Genomic DNA, 19,142 nt, shown 5'->3' on the forward strand with positions numbered 1-19,142 from the left:
GACGAACGATCTCCGTTTCAGCATCTGATGCTTCGTTTTGGAGCCCTCCGGAAATCTCCTTATTTCCACGTGTTCAAGAACCTTTACAACTCTACCGCGTCAATAATCGCAACAACAACAACATCTAATTCTAATCCAATTGCTTTAAAAAGAAAAGAAGAAAATGGTGGTAATTCAGAGACCATTCGTCAAGTAAAACTTTTCCAATGACCAAAGAATCTTTGAAGCAACTTGTTCTTCTCTGGTCCGATGATCAGTCACGAAGGAACCGGTTTCCAAAGTTCAAAGACACATTTCCCGAAGAGGAGCAAGAGGCGACGCGACGCGGCGGGGTAGATAGGACCCGCGAGGGCCAAAAATTTTGCAAGAATCGTGACTAATGCGGCTGTTCTGGAGCGAAGGAGGAGAAAAAGGATATTCAGAGAGGGCAAGAGAATATCGTTCGACGGATTCTCTGTGGATGGAAGAGACGCGGCGAATGATAAATGAACAAACTCCTCTTAAACCGCGAGCTCTCATATCGACCAGCTATTAACATAGTGCCGGATAAAGTAACGAATTTAAAAGAAATCCAATATAAAAGCCACGGGAATTCCATCGGAGATCTTATCCGTCGGAGCTCTCGCTCGCCGTGGAGACTCCATTAATCACCGCTTCTCTTCTCTCCTCTCCTTTTTCTCTATTCTTTCTCTCTTATATCCCTCTTCTCCTTTCTCCTTCTTTCACCCGCCGTTCATTTGTCTCGTATTAGTCGTTATTACGAGAGCTGAAAATTCAAATGGACGACGGATAATGGCACTGGCCGGTTTCGAGATAATACCACCCCTACCCTTCTCCTCCCACACCCCCACTGTGTGCTCTGTCCGCTGCTCCAACTGGTGCACCAAAGAGATCGAGATCTGTACGTTCGTACGAGAATGAAATCGATTTCGCTCCAACGATTTTGGAAATGGAATTATCTGACCGAGGCTGACCGAGTTGTCGTTGCGAAACAAAGAAGATGAAAACGAGGTTTATCGAGTTGCGGCAACGATCAAAATGGATCGAGGCATCGCTCGCAGACATCCGAAACAGGCTTCCGCTCGTTAGCGGATTTTATTGAAATCTTTGCTGGACGCGTGGAGATTCGCAATTGCAACCAGGTGGTTGGGTCGCTCGTAAATTATCTCGAAACGAGTTTTTTTGCACCGGATCGTTAGCGAAAATGTTCTGTACCTATTGGAAAATAATATCTGAAGGAAATGAGTTGTTGGCGATGCGTAAGCTGCACCAACAAGATTGCACACTCGTATGGATTCCAGATCCACACCAGGCGGATTGTTCGCGGTTATTGCTTTCGAATTCTTCATATCGCTCGCGATCGACTCATTGACATTTTCGTCGGGTTCCGCTCGTTGGAATTCCGCGTCTGTGCCCACGTTCTCGCGTTTCTCGTACAATGAAAATGCGCACGTAGGTTAGAACGATAGCCGGCCGCGATTACGTCGCGCGACGCCGCGCCGCGCCACGCCGCGGGTATCATCTACTTTCAGATCCTACAAGAATCGAGATATCCTCTGAATTCCGACCTGTTCCTCGTTTTATCTGCCCCCAGTGATTCTTCACCAACTCGCCTACCATCGACCACTCGATTCCTTTTCCCCTATCGCTATTCACGCCTTTCCGACTGATTCGAACGTTAAAATTCGCTTAGAAATATAAATCAAATAGACTCGAAGTGAATTCTAACCACCCTACTATGGTACTGAAAGGTTAATAGTCCATGTTCTCGTGGGCTGTGCTAGACACGTCTGCTTCTAAATAGTTGCCTGTCAACGTGTTAATAGTCACTTCTCTAAAGCGAAAGAGTCAATTATCTGTAGTAACTGCGTTGAATAAAGCAACCTATCCTTCGTATTGAAATTTTTATACAAGGTAAGCAAGACCGATTCTCCAAAAATGGATGTCAAGCGTCGAGCGTGTCGATCGTCAACGAGGGGTGCAATCGAGATTGCAACTCCGGGTGTCATCGAATGCTCCAACTCGGTCAAACTTTCCCTTTCCCTTTGCGAATCAATCCAGCGGAACCATCTACTCCCCCTCGATTGATCGTACGCGTTTTTACACGCTGGAATACCCGATAAGTCTCGGTGAATCTCGTCGAATAAATAAAAAGAATGAAAAGAACTAGCCTCGGCATTAGTATAATTATCGCTCGGTCTGCTAATAATAGTTGCGGTACTGCTAGTTACGAGCTGCTGGTTACCATAACTTTATTGCCGATGCTGCCAGTATTAACGTGTAAAAAGTTATCGAACGAATGGTGCCGTTGCCGTTACCAACACCGTTCCCCATACCGATCTTACATACGTACAGCAACGTAATTGATTGTTAACGCGTTTATTTCCTCATGGATAATTCGATGTCTCGGCACGGTGAGATTGAAAGTTACAAATTAAGAATGGATAATCATGCTACTGATAAGTTACGATTACTGGCAAGAGTAAAGACTCAACTGTTTTGTTATAATTTCAGTAATAATTGGATAATTGAGGTAAACATCGTTTCTAGTTACTAGTTATAGTCGGACAATGTACCGAAGGAGACTAACCAATAGATATAGAAAGCCTGCCAGTTAAAGAAGCATCGAAGATTAGTATGCAAATTAATTGTAAAAAAAAAGTGCAAACGATGAAGTATCAGCTGGCAAGAAGATAAAATCAGTCACCTCGAACGAGCTGGCTGTCTTAAAAACTGACGATATCATTCTCGGATCCCTGTCATCGCGTACCTTTCGAATCGTGGTGTATACGAAATTCAGTGTGTAACGCGGGTCTGGATGGAAAATAAAGCCGGAGGGAGTATCTATCGAGTTCCAGGAGAGAGATCGACATTCCCTCCAGGAACGACGAAACGAGTGAATGAAGAGGCGTCGCACGCTTGGCATGTTCCGCGTGTCCGCAGCATATTCATCCGTCCGGCAGCCGATCATATAGAATCGTCGATTCCGCGACGAATACCAGCAGAGTATCGATAATTTATTTGTGAGACGTTGCTCGTCGAACGTGCCCCACCTTCGCAATCGTCTGTTACCCGTCGACATTCTGGATTTCGCGCCTTTTTCGTGCGTTCCATTGTCTTTTGCCAACGCGACCGAGCGAAGCGAAGCGAGAAGCAACGGAACGCGAACCTCCTATCGCCTTTTTCGGCGATACCCACCATTCGAGGGTCCTCGATGATCGTGATGTTTATTAACGAACTTAAGCGAGTGACAGGCTGCAATTGCTACCGGACGCGCATTTTTATAGCGGGGGAAACGTCACGTAGCGATCGTGAGCTCGATGACGCTCGTTGTTCCGCCGATCACCGCATCGCAACTCGAGGAAAATGTCAATGAGCTTGCACCGATCGAACGGCAACTGGCATATCCGTTTCTACCCGTTCGATCGACATTTTATTTTGCAATTTTCTTATTTTCACCACGAAAAAACAAGAACGATCGTTTTCGAAAATATCTCGTTGGTGCTGGTTTTCCTGACTTTGACCGATAGCCTAGCATGTGGCTATCGTTATCGTAGAACGAGCAAACGAAACGGTCGGAATAATTAAAGAAAGCCGAGGGAAAAAGGGTCCGTGCGCCGTACGCCGGGGCGAAAGATGGGTGAGAAGCACAGAGAGCAAAGGGAGCCTCGAACGAACAAATGGAGTCCGAGGCTTTTCTGTGACAAACGAGCGGCCTCAAAACGTCAATCAAACGGTCCTATGTACTGGTGCATTCCAAGCTGCTCCACCTGATTTGGTTAGACGAGCAGATATCGAGCAGCTGCGACCGCCACGATGGCCACGCCATGTCCCGGCCAATTTGATCGCGACGAAACGTCGAATAACGGGCAGCAACGTGCCTCTTATCGGACGAAATTCTGTTCAACCGTCGTCACCTTGTCCCACGCGGGAAACGCCGGCCCCGTCGACAACATTTAAGAGGCTGTACTTTTCACCGTCTACCTCCAACATCTCGATTCTCGAATCGTTTGCACGCGAATCGAGACACTTTGTCTGTGAAAATCGTTCGATTCGATACGATTGATCGTTACGTTTATTGGCGAACGCAAGGAACGCGATACTCGATCAATATCCGTCACACCGTGCAACTTCCGAGACGCGTTTTCCCCGCGAAAGCGATAATTTTACTCGGCTTCGGGTCAAGGTACATCGTCGAGCGTCGCGTCGCACCGCGTCGCGTCGCCTCGAATGCGGTGGCATTCGACCACTTTAGAAAGTCGACGCTGCCAGCCTTTCCGACGATCCTCCGCTCACCGATATATAAATATTAATAACTACAATATCGTAATTTCAGAAACAATGCGCGCGACAACGGCCACACCCGAACACCGCGGCCTAGTTACATACATGCACCACGCCACGATAAACACTGCTCCCCGTGTCTCTTTATTCTTTACACCTACTCGATCACATCAATTCCGACATCTTTTCGTTCGGGATAATCGAGCTTTAATCGTTAATGTCGAACATTTCAATTTCAGAATAATCTTCACTCAAAAATCACTGTTCACAATTAACTTCTGATAATGTTGAAACTCTTGTCGGGTCTACTGTTAACGTGCAATTACTCTTCGAACTGTAATTAATGTAAATCACTGTTTGTAATGCAACCTCTAGAATTTATTTATTCCAAGTTTTAATAAAATCATGCATAAAGAAGCGGTGAACTGGGAGAAAAAAAACTCAACCTCGAAAAGTGTCGATTACAAATCATCTTTTTGTCGCGTTGTTTTCAAAAGCACATTTGACACTGCTTTTTTCCTCTTTTTGTCAAGCCAACAGCTGTCGTTTTATTCACAGTCTTGAAAAATAATTGCGACGAAGAACATAGGAATGATTGAATTTAGATCGGAAGATAAAAGATAGAAAGAACGCATTATCGAGTGGCAAAGATCATTCGTGGCAAGCACGTGTATGATCTTAAATCAATACGGTTCTTTACGTAATAATTTTACGACCAAATTAAGCTGTGAAATATTACAATAAGTAATATTTAACAGGTAGAATGTTGTGTGATACAAGTGGCAACATTTAAAATCAACAATTAAACGGGTGAAAAAATTCAGAATAAAAGTGTTATGTTCAGCAAGAGAAATAAAACGAGTAAAATGCAAGTGTAATTTCAATTTACGTTTAATGCTCGAATCGAATCGAGTTCGTACGCGAATAGATCGAATTTTCATTCGTGTTCGCGGATCTATCTCGACGTGTTTTATCGCGGACGATTTATATCGCGCTCGTGCCCTCTTTCTCTCTTCTCCCTTTCTGTTTCATTCGCGGGAATTCCGCTGAAAAATGTGCCGCGCATAAATACCGAATCAAGAAACTAAATTCCGCCGGGCGATTAGGCGAGGAAGTCGACTTCCGTGCGTGGGTGGCTGTGTATCGAACAATTAACGCCACCGGTCGCAGATAAGCGACTAAGAACGGCTTAAGCGACCCAGAGAAATGTTCTCCTCCTTCACCGTGCTAGTTGCAAAGAACTTGCGATTATCGATTAACCGCTTCTCCAGTAACCGACGTACGATCGAATTTCTCCTTCAATTCATTGGAAATTTCGATCGTTAACCGAGTCGTATACTGAAATTCTTATTAACGCTTTAATCGATGCTCTACATTTAAGTGTATTAAATAACTGAGTAATGAAAAGCGTAGAACGGTAACGGTTTGACGGTGTTAAATACTATTATAAACATGCAAGTAATTGTAAAAGTATGTTTGGCGAATCACGGGCACATCTGGTGCAACTTCCAAGAAGTTCAACGCTCGAGTAGGGATATACCCTTCCACTTTTGAGCGCGAAATAAAAATCGAAAGGATGACAAATTGCGTCGTGAAGCTTTGTCTCCTTGCTATTTTCACGTTAAACCCGAGGCACGCAAGCACCCAAACGTCCCCTCGAAATACCAGTCGTTTGTTGGCGCGAGTTTATACTTAAATTAAATTAAATCAAGAATATGTGACCAGTCTGTGCACGCACGATTAAGAGGTGTCCTACTAAAATCTTGACGGATACTCGACGAATGCGGATCATCGAATTTTCGTAAAATTAATTCACCATCAATTATTTTATTCTTTTCTGTCCAAAAAGGGGATGACCCGAATAGAAATCTAAACATGAAGAAGAATCGTCGAAAGAATCGCAGCCCTTCTGGCAGAAACGAACGAACGAACGAAGAGAAAAAGGGATGCGGTGATTTCCGGTCGGTCGAAGGTCTAACGTTTTCGGGAAAAGATCAGACGACATGGCTCGCGAGTGAAATGAAGACGAGCGTCCGCGGAGACAAGCGGCGCGACGCGGCGCGGCGGGCCGGGAGAAATCGTAAATTTAAATTTAGAGAGGCTCACGTGCGCGCGCGAGTCCGCGCCTCCCCCACCGTCTTTCTTGCGCCTTTCTGTTCATCGTTTCGAGAGAGGAGAGCGCGAGAGAGCGTGGAAAAAGTGGCGGTTCCCCGCTTCAACGGCTTCCTGCGGCCACCATTTGAATTTCAGAAAGACAGCGCGGATTGACCGGGTTTTGTCGTAAATTGTCCCGCGCCGAACCTTGGAAAAAGTTGTTCGAATTTTTAAAGTCGAACGCCCAGGACCGATCGAATCGTCGTTGCCTCCCTTTCGATCGTCTCAATAAGGAGACGAATAGAGGACCTTCCTTCCTTTTGCTTAGCGCAAGAAAGCGCCGTGAGATCGCCCTTCCACCATTCCCTTTTTTTCCCTTATGGAATTTCCATTTCTTTCAGTCGGACACCCTCGTGATTTCGCGGATATTTTCGTGCAGGTACGTTAAAATATATTTCTACTTTAGTTTTGGAAATAAAATGAGCAGAAGATTGGCTATAGTTATTCGCGGGCACCTGTTGAATAACGATGATCCTTTTTTTTTCAATGATTTTCAATGATCTCGAGGTTTGCAAACAATACCAGCGCGCGAATATACAGGTTTTAGTGTACCACCTTCTGTGACGTCTCGAGATCGTTTGGAAACTACTCGAGGCGGAGTGTGCTCGAAATTTGGGGTGAACCAATATTGATGGGGTGGCGTTGCTTGCTCTTGTCCTCCAAGGCATTATTATAACTTTTGTTTTTTGTTTTCTGAATACAACCGCGCAATCAACGTGAAAATGTAATTAATAAATAAAATAAACTGGTTGATAATTAATCTTTTTAATTTTTCGCTAAGCTCATTACCAACGTTAATTCGATGCAACTCAACACGCGTGTTTTGACGAGGGACTATCTGACCCAGACACGAGATAGAGATATCGTTACGCCGGTACACCGGTACACTGGTACCTACACCGAATCGCTCGAAAGGGTTAAAAACAAAGAATCGTTTAATCGCGACGATCGACGAGGCTGCGAAAGAGGCGTCGCAACGATCGTTTCTCGCACGGATAATTTTTATCGTCGTTCGTTTAATCGGATCTCGGTCTGTTCGAACGTGACGTAGCTCGCACGCGATATCGTTCCGTTCGTGTTCACGGTGTTCTTTCTTTTCGCGCGTGATCGAACCGAACAGTCGGTATTCCGCAACGGTGCGCGAGAAATCGGAGAGTTGGCCAAACGGGGAAATTAATTGCTTGCACGGCAATCGAACACCGATTATTTCGTTACGTCGTTCCAGGAGAAACAACGCGACGCTCCGCTTTGCTGACACGGAAAAGTCATCGTCCTCTTAGATATCCTGTTTTCTTTTTTTAAACAGCGTTATTCGATATTTCCGCTAAATTCGCGATTAAAATGGATCTGCATCGTCTCGGCAATTTATCGTTTCGTACGCTCCACTTTCCCAGAAGGAAAGACGAAAAAGAATCCTTTTCGAGAAAGCAGAAACTCGTATCCTCCCACGAAATGATTCGCAGCAACGCGGAGAACCCTGGGACGAGTTTCATGGAAATAAGGAAGAGAGAAGAAAGGAGCGTGAACGGCAAAAATCCTGCGGGTCGTTCCGCGCGAAGAAATCGGCCGATTTCGCGGAGATAAAAGGCCCCGGAGAGCGTGCAACAGAGAATCCAGCTGACCTACATTGCCAGTTGCATTCTTCCGTTGCAGTATATGTCCCCGCGCGTGCTATCGTCGCTCGTTGCAGGTACACGCAGATATAGCGCATTTCACAGTCGTTCCGTATCGCGTATCTCGGATTTTACGATCGACAAGTCCGAGCAAAAAGTCAAGTTTCAAGAAAACTGGATTCTTCATTGGATGGGAAGAACATCGATAAAACGGCCGTCGTCGCTTTTCTCGCCTTTATCTCAACGACCGCGTTTCAAACCGTGACGATTTGTCGAACCAGCTCGTTAACTATCTCTTTATTAATTAACCAATCTCCTCTATTTCTTTCTTTGATAATCAACTATGAACAGTTGTTGAAAATCGTACGAGAAAATGAAACAATTGATTGGGAACGATTGAGAAACGATAAATTCGTAAATCAGGTGATCCGAATCGAACTGGTCCAGGTAGATCGGATTAACGTCACATCTGGCCATAGGTAGTTGTGTTCGTGTACCTTTCATAAATATAAACCTCGTGCTGCATAATCATAAATCTAATGGCGTGTCTTGCCCGTTCCATAAACGACGCTGTTGGAATCCTTTGGGTGCAAAGACCCACGGACGGATTCTTCTTTGCCAGCTTCTCGATCGGACGCCTCGAATTTGGATCCGCGAAATCGACTTTCTAATCCTTTCGAGTCTTGCACCAACTCCCACGCGTTCCTTGCGAAACGTCCTTTACGTTAACACGCTGACAAAGCGTCAAAACCTTCTAAGCTGAGAAAGTTACATTTATTTCTTTTAAAAGATATCTAAATCTTTCGTTGAGTAATTAGCCGTGAACGAAATTCGAAAAGTATGCCCGTATCCTTAAAACGCCTCAGGTAGAGAACGTTGAAGAAGGATCGTGAAGAAAATCCGCTTAGGAACAATGCAAGGACCTGGTCGAGGCGGTTGTTAAACAGAAAAGCCGAAAGGTGGACGTGTATACGAGCCGGCAATCAGCTGATCCACTTGGGGACCAGTTCTCTTCTCTCCGCTTCAAGAGCGTGCAGTTAACGCGACGAAGCCATGCAAAATAACGCGTGTAGGTGAGCAGACGAGAGAGACGCGAGGATACAAAGGAGAAAAGAGACGAGGAAGAGAGGGGCGAGCGGTAGGAAAAGAGAAGAAAGGAAAAGAAAAGCTGGAAACGAGGCTGCTGGCGGGGACAGCTGGCGACTGGAATGTGGGTTAGGCTCCCCATAGGTGGGCCGCTCTAATTATGAATTAATTCTTGAATAACGGTCGAACTCGCGCGACACCAACAACGTTCGTCGATGAAAACGCGATCCGGAGAACCGGTCGCGCCTGTCACCGACAGGACTCTCCTCTTCTTGCTCGTCGAGCTTCCTGTTTCCTCCAGCCTTCCCAGACTTTTCTTCCACATCAAATCGGAAGAAACTTTCTATGTTTTTTTATCTTTCATTAAAACGAATTCTACGAATCCAGTTGCAGGAAGCTCGATACCAGAAGAATGCAATCATTCTTATCGTGCGTTATCGATCGCCTTAATTGCACCCTGCACAGTTTTTATTTCAAACAAAATCCTACAATCCAGTTTCAGGAAACCCAACACGAAAGAATGCATGTGTTCTTATCGTCTGTTATCGGTCGTGTTAATTACACGGTGTAAAAATGCGCCAACCATTCAGGCCAGGAAATTTTCAATTAAAAAAGAATCCTGTAATCTCCTGGGTAGAGTGTAATTCGGGTGTTCCTTGGAATAGTTTGGATTCGAGAGAAATTCCAGAGGATCCTGTTTCCAGAGGAGCTTTGCCCTGACAGGAAGCAGCACGCGAATAACCGCTCCGAGACACGATGCCACGATGCCACGAGGTGATGAATGATTTCTTTGACTCCAGAACGTGGCATTGACTTGTCAGAGGATCATCGTGACAAACGATCTCGACTGCGACGCGATACTCTTCTCTTCCGACGTAATTAAACGAGCGAGTTCGCGAACGTGGACCGAGTCCTCTTTCATTTTCTTCCAAACTTTCAAACGTGTTTCGGTCGATGGTTATCGAAGTTGTTTCACGGGGTATACGATATTAGGAATATTTAAATCGATGGTTGATCGATCGTCTTATTAATCGGTGTCACGTAGGTCGATAGAAATCATTAATTCGCGCCTTACTGGCCCGCTCTTGATTTATCAAGCTGTTCGGTTAATTAAACTGGAAGCAGTTCGAACGGTCTTACCTGTATGTAGTTCACAGGTAATGTTTTCGAATGAAAATTGCATATTTGTGATTGAAATAGCTAAACGACGTTTTAACCGCGTTTAAGTAGATTTCTGTTGAATTAATTAATGCTACGAACGATGATTATCAATTTAGTTACAATAGGATGCAAAGTTTTCTCGACTAATTAGTACATTATTTATCAAGTATGAACGATCGAGTTTGAGATTATCGTACACCGTCCATTAATCTAAAAGAGCCTACATTTATTCCACTGAACGAGCAAAGAAACTGACTCGGTAAGAATAAGAAACTATCAAAGCTGGTTAAGCTCGGTTAATCGAGTTCTTATCCGTACGCGAGAGGGGGAAATTTCACGAGGGAAAGACGAACGAAAAGTGAAGCGAAGCTAAAAGTCCGAGAAAAGTGATAAACAAAAGAAGTTCGATCCACGGATCGATGATTAAATTCGATAATTATCGCCGCTTAATAACCCGGGAATGTTTCCTATTGAAGAACCGCCGCGACGCGGCATCGTAGATCTCGTTTCGTTCCTTTCCATTTCATTCGCTGACCGAAAGGATCCTGAAGGGATTTCTTGCCTCGAAGGACAGATATATGTACACGCCACGCACGTACAACGTCCGGTAGAGAAACAGAGAAAGAAAGCGAAGAAGGGAAGTGGAAAGAGGTAGAAGAGCAAAGTCACCGATTTAAATTGAAGTCGAGGAACACCCGCGAGGGAGAAACATTCGCTGGCCTATCGGGTTTAATAACACCCAGGCACCGAGTCTATCTGAAATTACGGATGCTGCTCCGATCTCTAACTCTTCTTTCTCCCTTTTTCCTCCAACATTCGAAGATCAACGCGATAGATGGAATCCTTGCTCCTAATAATATCAGCTGGAACGAATAAAAATACTCCAAAATTTTCTAGAATCATTTCTTAATTACGTACACGCGTATGCATAGAATAGAATAAATATCTGAAGAATGATTATTCGATGATCGGTTCCCCCATTATCCTCGAGAAAATTAGACGAACATTATTTTTTGAAAAATTGGCGTCCGTGGGAGCAACAACGTTGCTCCTCCATATTTATAAGGTTCGTATTACTGAATTCTCGCTTCGACGATAATTGAAAACCTGCTGAATTAGCTATTAATTCTTACGGCCTAATTTATGCGAAACGAGCCATAACTATTCATAGAGAGCGGCGATACACCATTACAGTCCGGCAAAAAACTACAATCCGTATTCTTTGCCTATGCCACGCTTTTTTTTTCTCTCTCTTTCTCTCTTTTTGCTCTATCTTCTCTTTTTCCTCCGTTCCACGTGCGGGTTTTGTCCGACTGGGATTTGCATATCCGCGTTGTAACAATTATTGAAAGCAACGTGGAACAAATGAAACATGAATCAACAGAAACCAATAAAAAAAAAATAATAATAATAAACTATTGATTCGCGATACAAAAAGCACAGAGAACGTTCGTTAACCAATCGAACAGGTAGGAATTTTGCAAATTAATGAAGTAAATGAAATTTTTTGCACTCTTCAGCACGAAAAGTGACAGACAAAATGCAACTAGTATCCCATTTTTGCATCGTTACGAAACAGAGGCAGAAATATTCATGACTGAAAACGACGAGAGAGAAATTTGCATGCAAGATCGTACGTTTTCCTCGTCGCTCGAATAAGTCTATTCTCGGTTAGTGATGTAGGTCGCCTAATAGACCGGGCAAGAAAACTCGAAGGAACAAGAAATCGATCAGGATGAAACAACACGGAGAATCGCGGTGTTCGAGAGGATCCTGGCGAGTGAACACGAAGAAGAATAGACGCGACGCCGGCACATGTGGCCGTCATTAGTCATTCGAAATTCTTCTGTCTTCGCTTTTTAATTCGTGCATCGAGATCGCGAAGGTTTCACGGCCTCGTCCAAGTAGCCTGAGGGGAAGAAATACACAACGACAACGAACACGAAGACGAAGGAAGACGTAGGAGACGTGGTAGAAGAAGAAGAAGAAGAAGAAGAAGAAATAGGAGAATGGTTGTAAAGGGAGGTGAAGAAGTGCACATTCGAACTGGAAGAAGGTTCGAAGTAAGGGGAATGAGAGAAAATCACGCGTGGTTCGTCATAAGAGGAATTCCTTTAGCGATACTCGGCCCTCCATCTCTTCTTCTTCTTCTTCTTCTTCTTCTTCTTCATCTTCTTCCCTTGTCCCGACTCTGTTTCGTTCCTTTCGTCCCTTCTGGCCCAAAGACCCTGTGCTTTTTTACTGGTTTATGGGATTTTTTTCACGCGGACCGCCGAGTCGTACATCAGAGAAGGCTGACTGAGGTCTTTCTCTCCTTCGGCTCCTATCTTTCTTTCTCCTCCACCGTGTGTGTACACACGGTTCCGTCTACTCCTTTCTCTTTCTATCCTCCTCACTTTCTCATTCCTTTTACTTCCCTTTCTTTTCTCGATGGTGGTTGAAGGGTCGTGTACGAGCAAGGGAGAAGAAAACAGGAGACGAACAATAAAAAAGAGCAAATGCCAGCCGCCATAAAAACAACTGAAAGTATTAAAAACTTTAGGCCTTTTACTGCGGAGAGCTGCCTTCTCGGGGAAGGTACAGTCGGACGTGTACCAACGACTCGCCTCGTCGACTCTTCTTCTTCTTCTTCTTCTTCTTCTTGATCCTGTTCTGGCCAACCTCGACGTATCGTCGATTCAAAGATAATTGAATAATTGTTTAAAAACTATTTCGATCGAACGCCACGCGTGGCTGTTACCATGCTTCTTTCTACTTTCACACGTTTACTTCCCGCGTCAATGTTCTTTGGGCCAGGGTTAATGCCAGAGAAGAGAGGACAAATTCTGAATGACGTTACTATTATGACAATGATAATAATATAAGGGAGAGTAAATTAAAAGCTGAAATCTGGAACAGTGAACTTTCCCTCTCAATCGTAAAGAACAATTCGATTTTTAAACGATCCTACACGACGTGTGCACATATTTTTCGCTTTCTTTTTTCCATTAATAAAGGGAGAAAAGGCGTTGAGAATGGAAGTAATTCGGAACGCGTTACACCAAGGAGAATCCATTTCCACGCGAACCTCGATCCCCGGGCAATTTCTTGCGCTCGTCTTTTCCCGGATGATGAAAAAAATCGTGTCTCGAAGCTAGCATGAAACAGAGGAAAAGAGAATCCTCGTCTGGGTGGCGGTTACCAGCGAACCCGGACGAAAAGGAAAGAAAAAAGGAACGGGGGGATGGAGGCCGTGGCTCGTAAAATTATCGTACTTTAATAAAACGTGTCGTGCAAAACGCGAGGATAACGAGAAAATATAGGGTTCGAAAGACTGGTGAAATTTATAGAGCGATCGCCACAACTGGCCGGAACAAACCGAGAGATGGAGAAAGAGAGAAGAAAGCCACTTTTTGGGACGGCCAAGGTAGGGTTTAGTTCAGGGGCACAATAAGATAACGAATAAATCAACGGAATACAGAGAGTATCGAGGTTCGCGGGTCGATGCTTTACGAGCGAACGAGATCCTTTCGAACCTTGAACACAATTCATCGGGAAAAGAAAGAAAATCCGCGACAAACAGCTACTACCTGAACCCGATGAAGAAGAGTAGAAGAGGAGAAGAGATAGAACGCACACAAGGGTGAAGGGAAATTCTTCGAGACGACCAAATGGCCTCGACTTTATCGTCATTACCAATTTTAATAAACGTTTCCACGCATATTCCACGAACGCGTGCAGATTCATTAGCTCATTTTTACGAGCGTAAAAATAAAAGACCTGACGTAAAATCGGTGTATATCTGCATCGCGACATTAATAAACACGCTTGCAGCGGTTCTCACTCGACCCTCAAGTCCTTGTTCGCGAATTTTAATATCGTTTAATAAACTGTAATTACCGTTTAATCATAGAACTTTTACAAGCCTTAAAATCTTCAATGAACAAGCTAATACATTCTCTGAAAGTACTATTTCATAGAGGATTCTAATGATTTTATAAATTTAATTATTCTAAACATCGACCAATATCATCTGCTTATGGCTTATACCATAGAAATTTTTAAAATGACTATATAGTACAAAGAAGGCAACTGTAGAACCTCGAGTAGCTGAATATTCGTAACGGAGCGCAGATTGCTCGATGGAAATGTTTAATCGCCGGGTTGGATAAGCTAATTCAAACATCGCTAATCTGTGCGCAGCCAGATTACGAGGAACGAGTTGCGCGATAAATAAACAACCATGTGAAAAAAAGAAAGAAAAGAGGAAGCTGGCGTAGTAGCAGGAATTTCTCTAATCTCTGCAAACCAGCCTACCCTCGCACCCATCCTCCGCCCCTTGCCTCGATAGGTTGGCAAGAGGAGTCTTAGGTGCCCCTGCAGGGCACCCATGACTACGTTGCACCGCACTGAGAGGGCCGCGGCAGCAGTAAATCTCGCGGACAAACAATCATAATTTTCGAAGAGCTAACAAAAAGCAAGAGACTCTTTAAAGGGAGCCGATGCCAGCCAACATGAAATGCGGCCGCCTCCGCGCCTCCAATTGTTTCGACGTTTTCTTCCCTCCCCTCTAACCCTTTCTACACAGCCTCCGCGCCCTCTTTTTCTCTTTTCGTCCTTTACTCCTTTCCACCAGATTCGCCTCCGCGTGTATCAACAAGTGTGCTCCTCTGCTTTCCCCATCATCTCTTCATTCCACCGTCCCGCTGTGACGGTACGAATTTTTCTCTTTCCGCGAATCGAATTCTTCGGGGTTGAATATTTTCAACAACCCGTGTTCACATGTATCGTGCGATCTAAAGAACTTGTCGAGCGATAGAAGAAGGATAAACGGAGGGTAAAATTTCTCAATTACATCCTGTGCAAAGGAAAAACACCACCTGTTTGAAAGTTACTCGTTTTCTCTCCCTCCGAGCAATCGAATTACAGACCCTATGTCTGAGAATGGTCGAAGAACAAGAAAGAGTGCGGCTCGAATTAATTCACACGGCTAAACTTTATTGAACACGAAAAAGGAATGAGCCTGAAACGAACTCCACGAAGCTTATCGAGGCTAGTGATTCTGATTACACACTCCGAACGGAATCGTCAAGCTTGTTCCCCATAAAAATTCACCCTCTACCCCCCGTACGATATCGCGTTTCTTTCCATGGCTGGTTTCTTAAATCTCCCAGATAGCATCGTCGCGTACAATCAGACTGCGTTTCTTGGTTATTTCCAGTCAGTCGGACCGTGAGCAACGCTAATTTTCCGCTCTAACCGAACGCGATATTCCTCCCTGACCGGCAATTACTGCATCCTCATCCATTCGACAGCCGTACGTGTTTCCAGAACGCGATTCGCCAATCAACGCGAGAATTCTTCACGGTAAAAAGTTTCATTTTTTCCCCCCTACTCAAGGGAACAATACGTTTGGTCAATGTTAAATCGGGCTTCGAAGCTTGTACACCTTTCAGAAAGCGAGACTAAAGCGACTGCCAACTACTTTACGGCCTCCCCTGCAATAACCCATCGCTTCCCTCGCATCATTCAAATACTTTGTTGCTGCAACGCGCGCGGAAATGTTAAAAAGCTCGTATAAATTATAAATAAACCCACCTCCTTCGTTTCTATCTCTGTCCGATCGTTCGCGTCAATGGACGAATGAAAAAATATGCCGAATCTACGGTGGTATTTACCTCGACTTTTCTCAACGAGTATCCTCGTTCCTGCCTCGTCGTGTTTCTTCTTTGGCGACCATAGTCCTCGACGAAGCAGCACCGAACCTGCTGAAATCGCGATGAAATGGTTGATCCTCGTGGTTCATTCGTCGCGACGATTAGCTTTTCCAGCTCGAAGGACTCGTGTCACCGTGTCTCATCGTTCACTATCGCGACAGTAACGGTTGTCTAGGTTCGTGGATCGCTTTGGCATCGTTTTTCAAATCACATCTAACAGTTTAATTAGGGAGGTTCACAGCAAGGTCGGCGAAGATTTCGTAACTTAATCTTATTCTTCTTCTTCGAGAGAGAGAGAGCACACTTGTCACGAAAAATAATAAATATCACACGGCCAAAATATTCACACCGTCCACGAAAAATCACTGGCCTCGTTTCCCGAGCGTCGCACTGTCATCCAACCCGAACCGGGTGTTTATCACTTATTCAACGCGACGAACGCGACACCGTGACCGATTCACCACCCCTCGCGTAGTATATCATCATTTTCTTCCGCTAGCCGCGACAAGTCGAGAATTCGCGAAGCATCATCGCGATGCCACTGTCCTCTCTTCGCTGGCTGGTTCTCCAGTTCCTCGAGGAGAGGGTGGGTGCGTGGGTGGGTGGGGAGAGGGTTTGTTTTTCTACCGATGGTGGCAGATTCGTCCGGATAAGGGTGGGGGTTGTAGACGCGCGTGCACCAACGAACAGATACGATAACGTCGCAAAAACTAAACGCGAACGTTTTAGTTTCCGTTTTTCCGTGAAATTTGCTTATCCGCGCGACCTCCACCGTTGGTCGGTGATGTGCTGGGGGGATGATCGCGACGTATCCGAGGGTTCTCCACCCGTGAAACTCGGTACCCGGTGTGCCTTCCACTCGAGCGCGGAACTCTCCACTGTGCCACTTGGGTGGGGGCGGTTTGGATCGACAAGAAGTGGGGGTGTTCCGTGGCTTCCGTCCGTAGGGGGCGGTCTGGTTCCGTCCGTGGGTCTTAGCTGTCCATCGACCAGGCGTTAGGATCCTGGCTCGAACGCGACACGGTGAAAGTCGATGGAGAAGGATAACGAGAACGCGGCGCGATTCATCCCCGGGTTGACAAAGGGGTAGAAGATGGTAGCGCGGAGGACGCGAGAATGGTAAACGCGTCCGAGCTGAGAGAGAGTCTTTCACCGAGCCCAGAACGTGAAACTAGCGAGTGCGCGTGGCTCGGCTGGCGCGAGATGACTGAACCCCTCCGAAGGGTGAGAGAGAGACAGAGAGGAGGGGAGCGGTGCCACTACTTTTGCCCCTTCTTCATCGTACTCGGAACGGAACGATCCACGGTTCGTGGTCCCCACCAAAGGTTCTGGAACGATGCCCCACCCCGTCGGACGGAACGACGCGTCGCGTTCTCCCCGCCTCCACCGTCCTTCCACCTCGTCCCTAGCGTTCCGCGCAGCGTCGGTTCGCGTCGCGTCGTACCGCCGCGGTTCCCCCCGAACAACCAACCAACTCTCCCCCACGCAATTCTTCGCGTTCGTCGCTGTCTCTGTCCGACCCGAACGCGGTTCCCTCGACTCTTCTGCTACGCTCTGACTGAAACCGTGGATATAGAAAGAGTAACCGCGGCCGGAACCGTGGCACGAAGAAGGACGGATAACGTGCCACCGCCGCGCACACCGATCCAACAGTTCTTCTGGTCTTCGTCTACCGTGGCCGGCACTCGTCCACCGGCTGGCGAGCGGCGTGCTGCGCCCCGGGGCTGCTTTCGATGCCTCGTCCACGTGCTTCTTCTTCTTATCGCAGAGTCACCCTCGCGCTCCTGCGACTGGAGGGGGCTGTGGGTGGGTCCACCATTCCACTCGATCAACTTGATGCTTGATCCTCGTTGACACGGGGAGTTACTTTCTTCCTCTTCGTGGCTCCATACAGGCCGACCACTTTCGGAGCATCGTTACGCATTCGTGTACTTTGACGATTGGAATTTCGTTCTTCGAGAGGTCCTTTTCTTCTTTTAAGAGATTCGTAATTGCGAGTTTTACTTGTTTACGTAAAAAAAGTACTATCGTCGAAGACGTGTAATAGAATCACCACCCCTGCGCAGAATCGCCAAAGTGCAGTGCCAGCCAATGGGAGCAACCCCCTCCCCTGCTGGTACCTCCCACATTTCACCCCCCGAGAAACGAGACGGTTGTGTCATCGTCGCCGCTTATCGGCGCGATGATTCGCGTTCCCTTAGGGTCGCGATATTACCCTAGTCTCGTTTATTATACTCGCTAATTGAGACGGAGAGCAATCGCAAAAAGGAAGAGTTAGAAAGATCATCCCTTAATCGCTTGGATATTAACTTCTATCCGGTGGATGGGAAATGAAATAAACGAGAATCGTTATTTTGTTGTTCGTTGCAAGAAGCCCTTTCCCGGTTTTCCATAGTTACAATAGGGAAACAAAAGAGCGGCAGGGCGCAGACTCGCTCTGCAAAGGGAAGCTACGTACAGGGGTAGCTCTTGTCCAATAATGTCGAGAGTTCCGCCACCCTCCGCCCAACCAAGACCTCCCCCTTTTCTCGCCACGAACCCCGTATGGGCGAGGCTGATTCTTTCAAAGGTTCAATCGTAAACATAATGGAGTAACAATGTGCAGAATTAACTAGTTCTGAATGAAACAAAGGCGAGAACGAGCGATTAAACCGATCCATCGTTCCCATCAGAATTGACCAGCCAACAAGCTATTGGCTTTTCTTTCGTCGAAACACACCAGCTATTCACGAACCCTTCCAATTTTTAGATTGACATTTCCGAGCTATTTACACCGTGCGGGTTATTTATGACGCGGATTAAGCATGATTAAAGTTGAAAAGAACGATGAACGAAGAAAATAGGAGCGATTCAAGTACTCACCCCACGATGCGGACGTTCCTCCTCCTTTTCGATTCATCGGTGATTCGACAGCCTCGTTTCCCGCGATCATTTCTCTCCTCCAATTGACTTGACATCCTATCAAGATGTTTCGATGCTGCTATTGTCCAAAAACAGGATGAACATGGAACAAAAAGTAAAGAAAATCTTGTTAGACATCGATAGATTTTGGTGCTTCGTGAAACTGATTAGATATTACATTTTTGATAGATAATGTAATTTATATAGAATCTTGATCGTACGATAGATGAAATGAAATGATCGTGGA

The 19,142-nt window shown here is 45.7% G+C and overlaps 1 protein-coding gene across 6 annotated transcripts in view; it reads right to left on the minus strand.

The window, feature by feature from the left end:
* The window catches only part of LOC117609629 (zinc finger protein castor homolog 1), a 69,797-nt gene extending 50,895 nt beyond the window's left edge, over window positions 1–18,902 (minus strand). For 4 of the 6 annotated variants that reach the window (XM_034336220.2, XM_034336217.2, XM_034336218.2 and 1 more), the window contains exon 1: window positions 15,956–17,208. The gene's annotated coding sequence lies outside the window, so the exon portion shown is untranslated. Of the gene's footprint in view, window positions 1–15,955; window positions 17,210–18,856 lie in introns of those variants that run through there. The other 2 variants (XM_076688929.1, XM_034336219.2) reach the window with 2 other exon arrangements.
* Between the last annotated feature and the right edge of the window lie 240 nt (window positions 18,903–19,142).

This window comes from Osmia lignaria, chromosome 7 (assembly GCF_051020975.1).
Source record: "Osmia lignaria lignaria isolate PbOS001 chromosome 7, iyOsmLign1, whole genome shotgun sequence".
Classification (NCBI taxonomy): domain Eukaryota; kingdom Metazoa; phylum Arthropoda; class Insecta; order Hymenoptera; family Megachilidae; genus Osmia; species Osmia lignaria.